At 43.5% G+C, this 10,829-nt stretch overlaps 1 non-coding gene across 1 annotated transcript; it reads right to left on the reverse strand.

Moving 5' to 3' along the window:
- Nucleotides 1-8,729: 8,729 nt before the first annotated feature.
- On the reverse strand, nucleotides 8,730-8,802 carry TRNAV-UAC (transfer RNA valine (anticodon UAC)). The gene has a single exon. It is a non-coding gene; the product is annotated as a tRNA-Val (tRNA).
- Between the last annotated feature and the right edge of the window lie 2,027 nt (nucleotides 8,803-10,829).

Raw genomic sequence — 10,829 nt, forward strand, 5'->3', positions numbered from 1 at the left:
TTAATTAATCACTTGTGATTTTCCTTCTTTTTTTAATGACTAGGGACCAGACAGTCCCTCACTAAGCTGGCTCGAGCTATCAAAGCTTTTAATGAAGCTTATCCCAGCTGATAAAGCTCCTAGTCAAATCGCATCATTAATAACAACGTTTACCATTTAAATATTTGGATGAGCTGGGTCAAGGGTTGTTAGCCCCAGGCGTTTGGATGGTTCTCTTTAAAAAAAGCTCCCTCACCACGACGGTACGACACCTCTGTCCTCTATGGTACAGCAACAGTGGACGGTGCACAGCTTAAGCATGACGGTGCGACACTGGAGTACGACAGGCTGGCCATTTTGGTCAGGGACTGACCGTACCGTCGTGCTCAAGGGTCGTGCCGTCGTGCTCAAGGGTCGTACCGTCGTGTTCAGGGGTCGTGCCGTCGTGCTCAAGCGTCGTACCGTCGTGTTCAGGGGTCCTACCGTCGTGCTCAAGGGTCGTACCGTCGTGCTCAAGGGTCGTACCGTCGTGCTCAAGGGTCGCACCGTCGTACTCTAGGGTCGTACAATCGTGTTAAAGGGTCATAAAATCGTGCCCAGGGGTCGTACCGTCGTGCCCAAGGGTCATAAAATCGTGCTCAGGGGTCGTACCGTCGTGCTCAAGGGTCATAACAGTCGTGCTCAGGGGTCGTACCGTCGTGTCCAAGGGTCATAACATCGTGTTCAGGGGTCGTACCGTCGTGCCCAAGGGTCATAACATCGTGCTCAGGGGTCGTACCGTCGTGCCCAAGGGTCGTAACATCGTGTTCAGGAGTCGTACAGTCGTGCTCAAGGGCTGTACCATCGTCTTCAAGGGTCGCACCGTCGTGATCAATGGCTGCACTGCTGTGCAACGAGACCTCTTCTAATTACGTCTAATTACCCTAACATCACGTAATGAGGTTCATCTTCTCCCCAGATTAAAAATAATCACTCAAACTTCCCTTTAATTGGGACACAACTTAACAAGAAGCCAGACAAGAACATTTTTTATGATAATATTGCGAAAAAAATAAGACAAAAGACATTTCTTCAGCCACAGAACCAGCGACTATGTGGAAGAGAGAGAAAAATATGTATAATAAATGTGTACAACAGTGGAAGACGGAGGAGTACATATGATAGGACACTGAGATTAAGAGGGGGGAAGGGAAAGTTCCCTCCTTATTTACACTCAATTTACATATACATGTGATAGACACATTTACAAACGCACATACATATGCTCCAACATTTACGCTTATATAACGACATATATTGATATGCTGCACCATCCTTGCTACCGTCAACTCCTGTGACCAGAGATCCCCCATTCCCAGGGCTGCAGTACAACACCCATACCCAACCCGTCCAAGCTCATGTATACATCCACAAATAAACATACATACTAATACAAACCTATACATGTACATACGTGACACCCAGATCATACACCATTATTGGGTGTGAGGCTGGAATGCTACGCCACACACGCCATAGCTGATGTGTATTGACGACTAGTAGTATCCAAGCCTCCATCTGTTCTACATTTGCAGTGCTAAATCTACTGTCATGTACAATGACAGTAAATGAACAATATCTATCCATCTGTCTGTTTATCTATCTATCTATCAGGGATTGTTCATGACCTTGGCTTTACTTTCGCCTTTCACACGACACACACACCCTGAGCCAGTTTTTGCCATTCAGCCCACTCCCCTCGCTTGACAAAGTCGAAACCACGACAGCTGCCGGATCAGGGAGGCTTGTGTCTAGATAAGGGTGTCTGAACCAATAAATAAGGCTCTCTCCAAAACTCTTGCATTTACCTCCCTAACCACCCCATCCATAAACAAATCAAAAAACCATGGAGACATCATGCACCCCTGCCGCAGACCGACATTCACTAGGAACCAGTCACTTTCCTCTCTCCCTACTCGTACACATGCCTTACATACTTGGTAAAAACATTTCACTGCTTCTAGCAACTTACCTCCCACACCATATATTCTTAATACCTTCCACAAAGCATCTCTATCAACCCGTATCATATGCCTTCTCCAGATCCATAAATGCTACATACAAATCCACCTGTTTTTCTAAATATTTCTCACATACATTCTTCAAAGCAAAAACACCTGTTCCACACATCCTCTACCACTTCTGAAACCACACTATTCTTCCCCAATCTGGTGCTCTGTACATCAATTAACACCCTCCCATATAATTTCCCAGAAATACTCAACAAACGTATACCTCTGTAATTTGACCATTCACCTTTATCCCCTTTGCCTTTGTACAACGGCACTATGGATGCATTCCGCCAATCCTCAGGCACTTCACCATGAACCATACATACACTGCGTATCCTTACCAACCACTGAACAACACAGTCACCCCATTTTTTAATGAATTCCACTGCAATACCATCCAAACCCGCCGCCTTGCCGGCTTTCAACCTCCGCAAAACTTACTCTACCTCTTCTCTGTTTATCAGTAGGAAGAAAGGCGTACCCAACAAAACAAGGTGTCAATGCCGCCTTGTTTCCCCTTCCATAAAGGCTTTTCCTTGAGCCCCAGCATGACCCCTTCCCCCCCTTCTCTCCCGCTTCGCTCCCCCCCCTCTCTCTCTCTCTCTCTCTCTCTCTCTCTCTCTCTCTCTCTCTCTCTCTCTCTCTCTCTCTCTCTCTCTCTCTCTCTCTCTCCCGCACTATATCTATTTCTCTATCTATCCATCTATGTATATCCTTCAAAATACATGAACTGGCAAGCCGAAACACAAAGGAATATATCTAAAACTAACAAAAAACGCAGACAAGCAAAGTGTAGAGAAGAAAAAACGCAGACAAGCAAAATGTACAGAAGAAAAAACGCAGACAAGCAAAATATACAGAAGAAAAAACGCAGACAAGCAAAATGTACAGAAGAAAAAACGCAGACAAGCAAAATGTACAGAAGAAAAAACGCAGACAAGCAAAGTGTACAGAAGAAAAAACGCAGACAAGCAAAATGTACAGAAGAAAAAACGCAGACAAGCAAAATGTACAGAAGAAAAAACGCAGACAAGCAAATGTACAGAAGAAAAAACGCAGACAAGCAAAGTGTACAGAAGAAAAACCTTCAAAATACAGATAATCTTCTTACAAAAAAAATGGAAGAAAAAAGTTCAACCACACGACAAAGACACGCGAGTGGTCAACCTTGAGTCTTGTGTTACCTGTCACTCGACCCAAGGAGCAGTGGATCACCTCTCACTCGACTTCTGGTGGGCAAGTTACACCAACTCCTCCACGTAGGGAATAGCACTATACACCTCCCACTCGACTCAAGGAGTAGTGGAATACCTCCCACTCGACTCAAGGAGAAGCGAAACACCCCCCACTCGACTCGAGTAGTAGTGGAACACTTCCCACGTGACTCAAAAAGAAGCGGAACACCTCCCACTCGACTCAAGAAGTAGTGGAATACCTCCCACTCGACTCAAGGAGAAGCGGACCACCTCCCACTCGACCCTGAGTAGCGGAAAACCGCCCACTCGACTCGAGGAGTTGCGGAACACCTCCCACTCGATTCGAGGAGTAGCGGAATACCTCCCACTCGATTCGAGGAGTAGCGGAACACCTCCCACTCGACGTCTGGAGGCTCAGGTCCTGAGAGAAGTGGCAGAAAGCTTGCCTCACTCCTGGGTTACGTCTTTAAGACCTCCCTTGCACGTGGATCCTCTGAACCCATCGACCTACTTCGCTCCTGGGCCCTTCCTAGCAAAGTCCTTTCCCCTCACAGCACACCCTTAATCCTAGCACACCCCTAGGCCATCCTAGCACACTCCGAAGCCATCCTAACATACCCTTAGCCCATCCTAGCATAGATCTAGATCATTCTAGCACAGTGCTAGCCCACCAACCCCCCTAACTCATTCCAGCACCCTCTAGCCCATCTCAGCTCATCTCTAGATCATCCTAGCACATCCTTAGCCCATTCCAGCACATCCCTAGACCATCCTAACATGGGACATCCTAGCACACTCCTAGAACACCCTAGCACACCCATAGACAATCCTAGCACACCCCTAATACATCCCAGCACATTCCTAGTCCATCCCAGAACCCCTAGCCCATTCCAGCACACTCCCAGTTCATCCCAGCCCAACACACTCCTAGTCCATCCCAGCACACTCCTAGCCCATCTTCGCACACCCCTGGCCCATCCTAGCACACCCCTAGCCCATCCAACTCTACACAGCACTATAGTGTGTATTGCATTAGCGTCACTCCCTGAAGTAGGCGATAGCATGGGCCATGTGACCTGATGTAACAAGACCGGAAATACAAATATGCACAGGGAATAGCACTCGTGACACACACACACACACACACACACACACACACACACACACACACTCACACACACACACACACACACACACACACACACACACACACACACACACACACTCACACACACACACACACACACACACACAGAAAGCATGCAATTCGACCCCTGAGTACGACAGTTCAACCCACAAACACGGTGGTACGACCCCTCAGGCATAACGGCTTGACCTTTGACCTCTGAGATGACCCAACTGCACACACACACACACACACACACACACACACACACACACACACACACAGAAAGCAAACAATTCGACTCCTGAGTACGACAGTTCGACCCACAAACACGGTGGTACGACCCCTTATGCATAACGGCTTGACCTTTGACCTGTGAGATGGTCGTGTGATGGAGAACAGGTCGTCCTGACCCCACAAAGGAGGAGGAAGATACCGGGTCAGCCCCAGGTCAAAGTCCCCATTTCACCCTCCCGTTTCAAGGATACAGAAGCTTTGCATAGATACATTTCTGTATCAAATGGCTACTAATATAGACAGTCTATACACAATACACATAGCCGAGTTAGTCAGTAAATCCAAACTGGAGTAAATAGAGGAATTAATGGGGGAAATTGCCAACTGTGTCTGGGTCATGATGGCGCGAAGGGTTAGTAAAAGGTCGATTCTGGAATGTGAGGTCGTGAGGTCACGTGACACGTGGTTCCTAAGGGCCTGGGTCACTTAGGTCAGAGTACTGTTCTGTTTTCACACTCTTTCTAGGAGCGTGTTGTTCTACACACACACACACACACACACACACACACACACGACCAATGTGTTATACAAGGCAACTCAGACGGGCTGGTAAAGTTCACCTCCTGTATTGTTGCCTTCCAAAAGAGGAAACAGAGGAAGTAGCCAAGCGAGGAGTTCCCCATCCACGGCTCAGCCTTCTGTTCCTGGCGCTACTTTGCTTAGGCTGGGAAACGACGAACACATCCAAAAACAAACATATACAGTATATTCGCCATGAATTTCAGCTCGTATCTTATCTTGTTCGATAACTGATCAAACGACGCAGTTCCTGTCACTTGGAAACCATCATAGGAGTTAATGGACTTATTATCTTATCATATATTTGCGAGTAAATCAATTGATGGCGAAAATGCTCGGGATTCTCTGTCTGGACGCACATGGCAACCTCCATCTCACGCTTGTCCGAACGAATTACTACGACTGTGGTTTCGTCTTCGTCCACGGTTTCTCCATGTCCTAGTCTTAGCTCGTAACGTTCCTATATATTAAAACATCTATACACGTACCTCTAATATATACTTGACATATAATCTGCGTGAATTGTAATGCCATTTCTCGAACATACTTCAAAATACTATACACCACACTAGAGGAACAAAATCCATTTCTCTCACACCACAAATAAGTGTTGCAATATGTCTTATACGACGACTCAAGTCGTCATAGCCAAGTTCAACCGTCGTACTCGGGGAGGTTCAAGTTGTCGTCCTCAAAAGGGTCGTGGGATTACGACCCTTGTCCAAGTAGATAATCCCCCGTTTCTTAATTCCTTTGATAATAATGGAAAGGTACGTGTTGCCCAGTGGCTCGTTTTGAAAGCATCCAGTGGTCTATTATTGTCTGAATTCCTTCCATTTCTTCGTACAGAAGTAATACCTATCCAGTACTGTAGCTGACCAGTAATTGATTGTATAATAATTCTGGGTGGCTGCAATTGGCCAGTGATTGGGTGTATGATACTGGGTTGTTGAATGGGTAATTGGGTGTATAATGGTACTGGGTAGTTGAGATTGGCTAGTAATTGGATGTATAATGGTACTGGGTGGTTGAAGCTAGCCAGTAATTAGGTGTATAATGGTACTGGGTAGTTGAAACTGGCCAGTAGTTGAATAATTGGGTGTATAATTGTACTGGGTAGTTGAAACTGGCCTGTAATGGGTAATTGGATACTGGGTAGTCAACCATCTCTCTACAATCCAAATTCATTTCCTTCCTTTTCTTCGTCTCTGTATCTCGTCCGGCTTCAGAACTACACCACTGTTCATAATACACTTTTATACACACTCTTTTCCTCCTAGTAAGTGTGTGTGTGTGTGTGTGTGTGTGTGTGTGTGTGTGTGTGTGTGTGGAGCTTCTTAAGTATCCACACAGCGGTTCAGCCACGGGCGGGGCCTGCGCTATTATCAGTACCCACAGACATGAGACTCGCCCCGGCTCCACATACCACACCCTGTGTACTGGGTGTGTGTATCCTTGAACAAGAGTACTGGGTGTGTGTATCCTTGAACGAGTGTACTGGGTTGTGTGTATCCTTGAACAAGTGTACTGGGTGTGTGTATATCCTTGAACGAGTGTACTGGGTTGTGTGTATATCCTTGAACAAGTGTACTGGGTGTTTATATCCCTGAATGAGTATACTGGGTAGTGTGTATATCCTTGAATAAGTCTACTGTGTGTGTGTGTGTGTGTGTGTGTGTGTGTGTGTGTGTGTGTCCTTGAACAAGTGTGCTGGATTGTGTATACGTCCTTAAACAAACGAGCCAACACAGACGCTAAAAAAATATATTCCTCTAACACATCGTTGTCCAATGTATCTTGCCAAACAGGAAACTATACGAACAGCTCGTTGCCTCTCTTACTTAACAGAGAGGCAAGCTAACGGCCCGTTGTTCTCAGATTAAAACGTCTCGCCTAACGGAATGGTTACTAAGCTAACGGCCCGTTGTTCTCAGATTAAAACGTCTCGCCTAACGGAATGCTAACTAATCTAACGGACTGTTCTCGTCACGTCTTGCATAACAGAAGCTAACGCAACGGCCTGTTGTACTCAGCATAATACGTCTAGCCAAACCTAACCTAACATAACCAAACCTAACATAACCAAAACTAACCTAACCAAACCAAACCTAACCAAACCAAACCTAACCTAACCTAACCTAACCTAACCTAACCAAACCAAACCTAACCAAACCAAACCAAACCTAACCTAACCTAACCTAACCAAACCAAACCTAACCTAACCTAACCTAACCTAACCTAACCAAACCAAACCTAACCTAACCTAACCTAACCTAACCTAACCTAACCTAACCAAACCAAACCTAACCAAACCAAACCTAACCTAACCTAACCTAACCTAACCTAACCAAACCAAACCTAACCTAACCTAACCTAACCTAACCTAACCTAACCAAAACTAACCTAACATAACCAAAACTAACCTAACCAAACCAAACCTAACCTAACCTAACCTAAAACTGTATGATAGACCAACTGTAACTGTATGATAGACCAACCTGTAACTATCATAGACCCACTGTAACTGTATGATAGACAAACCTGTTAACTGTATGAGATCAACCTGTTAACTGTATGATAGACCATCCTGTTAACTGTATGATAGACCAACCTGTTAACTGTATGATAGATCAACCTGTTAACTGTATGATAGACCAACTGTAACTGTATGATAGACCAACTGTAACTGTATGATAGACCAACCTGTTAACTGTATGATAGACAAACCTGTTAACTGTATAATAGACCAACTGTAACTGTATGATAGACCTACTGTAACTGTATGATAGACCAACCTGTTAACTGTATGATAGACCAACCTGTTAACTGTATGATAGACCAACCTGTTAACTGTATGATAGACCAACCTGTTAACTGTATGATAGACCAACCTGTTAACTGTATGATAGACCAACCTGTTAACTGTATGATAGACCAACCTTTTAACTGTATGATGGACCAACCTGTTAACTGTATGATAGACCAACCTCTTAACTGTATGATAGACCAACCTGTAACTGTATAATAAACCACCCTGTACCTCTATACCATCCTATTACCGGGTCCCCTTATAAGACATCGACAGGCAAAATTTAGTCCAATCTTTCTGAAATCATTTTCATGTTGCTCGTACTGACTATGGCCGGTGAAATCCCTTCCAATTATATCCGCCATTTCCAAGATCTTCCAACCTTGGCAATCTGGTCTGGCAAGTACGTCATCACTGCCTCGTCCAAGAGTCTTACGTCATTGATGCGTCACGCAATCGTGCGTCATCAATGCGTCATCACATCCAAACGGCATTCGACGCCTTGACAGATTAACACTACGAATCCACTTCATTATCTTTTCTGGTTTCAGATACTGCCCTTAGGGACGAGCGGGACTATCTGAGATACCATGGAATATTTCAGATAAGCAAGGATAGCAGAGCCATGATAACGAAAGATATGAGTCCTAAGGTTTTCATACTGGGTGCGTGTGTGTGTGTGTGTGTGCGCGCATGCGTTTTCTTTGTACAGAAAAACAAAAAGATAAATAAATAAATAAATAAAAAAAACATGCTCTCGCCAGGGCTCGAACCTGGGACCTTCTGCGTGTAAAGCAGACGTGATAACCACTACACTACGAGAGCTGTAGAGAGAGCGGTGGGCCGAGAGAGGACACATTCTCTCTCTCTCTCTCTCTCTCTCTCTCTCTCTCTCTCTCTCTCTCTCTCTCTCTCTCTCTCTCTCTCTCCGTAAGATAAAAATAATAGGATTTCGGTCCAGTTGTTAATGACTACCCCCCCTCCTCCTCCTCCACACCCCCCTTAGGTCATAGCCTACACGACCCTTAGATAAAGCCTTACTACCCTCACCCTTGTGCCATCTGGCCCTTAACATCCAGCCTTTGATTACTACGTCACCCTTGCACCATCTGGCCCTTTAATTTAAGTAAATTTTTCTGACAAGTAAGAAACAATAGCATTTTTAAAAATCAATTCCGTTTTCTAATGTTGGGCTCAACGGAATGAAACAAAATTAACTGATTTGTAACAGAAAATTAAGTTAGCCTTACCTGCTTTAAGCATTTCATATATCACGCTATATCTATGTATAAAATAGCTTAGGATATTTTATACAAATTCTAGAGTTTCCACTGTGAATATTGTATGCTTCAGGTAGGAAATATGGAAAGGGATCAGTGATCTTTGAAAAATATATTTTTTCGCCATAACTTTGTTGATGACAGCATTTATCAGTGAAAAATGACCTTAAAAATCGGTAAATGATTTTAGAAATATTAAGGAAACTTGAATACAGAATATTAATGTTACCCATGCTAACCTTCATCGGTTTTCTCTGGTACGAACCCATTCTCCTTTATCTGGGGTAACTATGCTACAAATAACTCGCGTACAGATTACTTATAAATACGTACTTCCTAATAGTGTATAGTAATTCTGCTGGTCTCATTTTGATCAGCATAACTTTGCAATAATATTCTAACTCATGACATAAACATTTCTCCTCCTGTATTACGTTTTCCATTACTGTAACGTTAAGGGCAAATTTACCACCATCTATAAAGTACTAGAAAAAACGATACAAAATTATAAATGAAACTTATAAGGGGACACTAGAGAACATTCTTCTTAACAACAAAATACTATCTAACTGACATCAATATATGGTATCATAAAGGTATGTGAAATATTCATCTAATTTCTTAAATTTTAAAATGTCATATAACTTTTTCAAATATATATTTCTTTCACATATCAAAGAGACTATTCCATACTCATCTGTTCTCCTGCGATGACCAAACAGCTATATGGAAAGCAAATTACGACACATTTTGTGGTTTACTAACGACATCGCAGCCCCATGGATACTTGAGTTACCGCTTGTTATAACTATAGAAAACCCCGCGCTCACAAGAGGAATGAGAGAGAACGAAAAATCAGTGTAATCTTAAGAGATAGTTTGGTAATTGTTCAATTTTTCGTATGTATCCATTCTGGTACGTAAAAATTCTTAATAACCCCATATGATATATATATATATATATATATATATATATATATATATATTTTTTTTTTTTTTTTTTTTTTTGCCGCTGTCTCCCGCGTTTGCGAGGTAGCGCAAGGAAACAGACGAAAGAAATGGCCCAACCCACCCCCATACACATGTATATACATACGTCCACACACGCAAATATACATACCTACACAGCTTTCCATGGTTTACCCCAGACGCTTCACATGCCCCGATTTAATCCACTGACAGCACGTCAACCCCGGTATACCACATCGCTCCAATTCACTCTATTCCTTGCCCTCCTTTCACCCTCCTGCATGTTCAGGCCCCGATCACACAAAATCTTTTTCACTCCATCTTTTCACCTCCAATTTGGTCTCCCTCTTCTCCTCGTTCCCTCCACCTCCGACACATATATCCTCTTTGTCAATCTTTCCTCACTTATTCTCTCCATAAGAAAAAGTCTATTATTCCATTGCAATTTTGCTTTTGTGACCAGGGCAGCGATATTTTGAAATCTACCTTTTCCAATAAGACAACGTGTGAATTTGCACATTTTTATTCATATAAAGTTACAAAAACAACATATGACTCAAAATTAACATATACTTACACTGTTAAACAAATGCGATCTTAAAAG

This window comes from Panulirus ornatus, chromosome 26, assembly GCF_036320965.1.
Source record: "Panulirus ornatus isolate Po-2019 chromosome 26, ASM3632096v1, whole genome shotgun sequence".
NCBI lineage: Eukaryota > Metazoa > Arthropoda > Malacostraca > Decapoda > Palinuridae > Panulirus > Panulirus ornatus.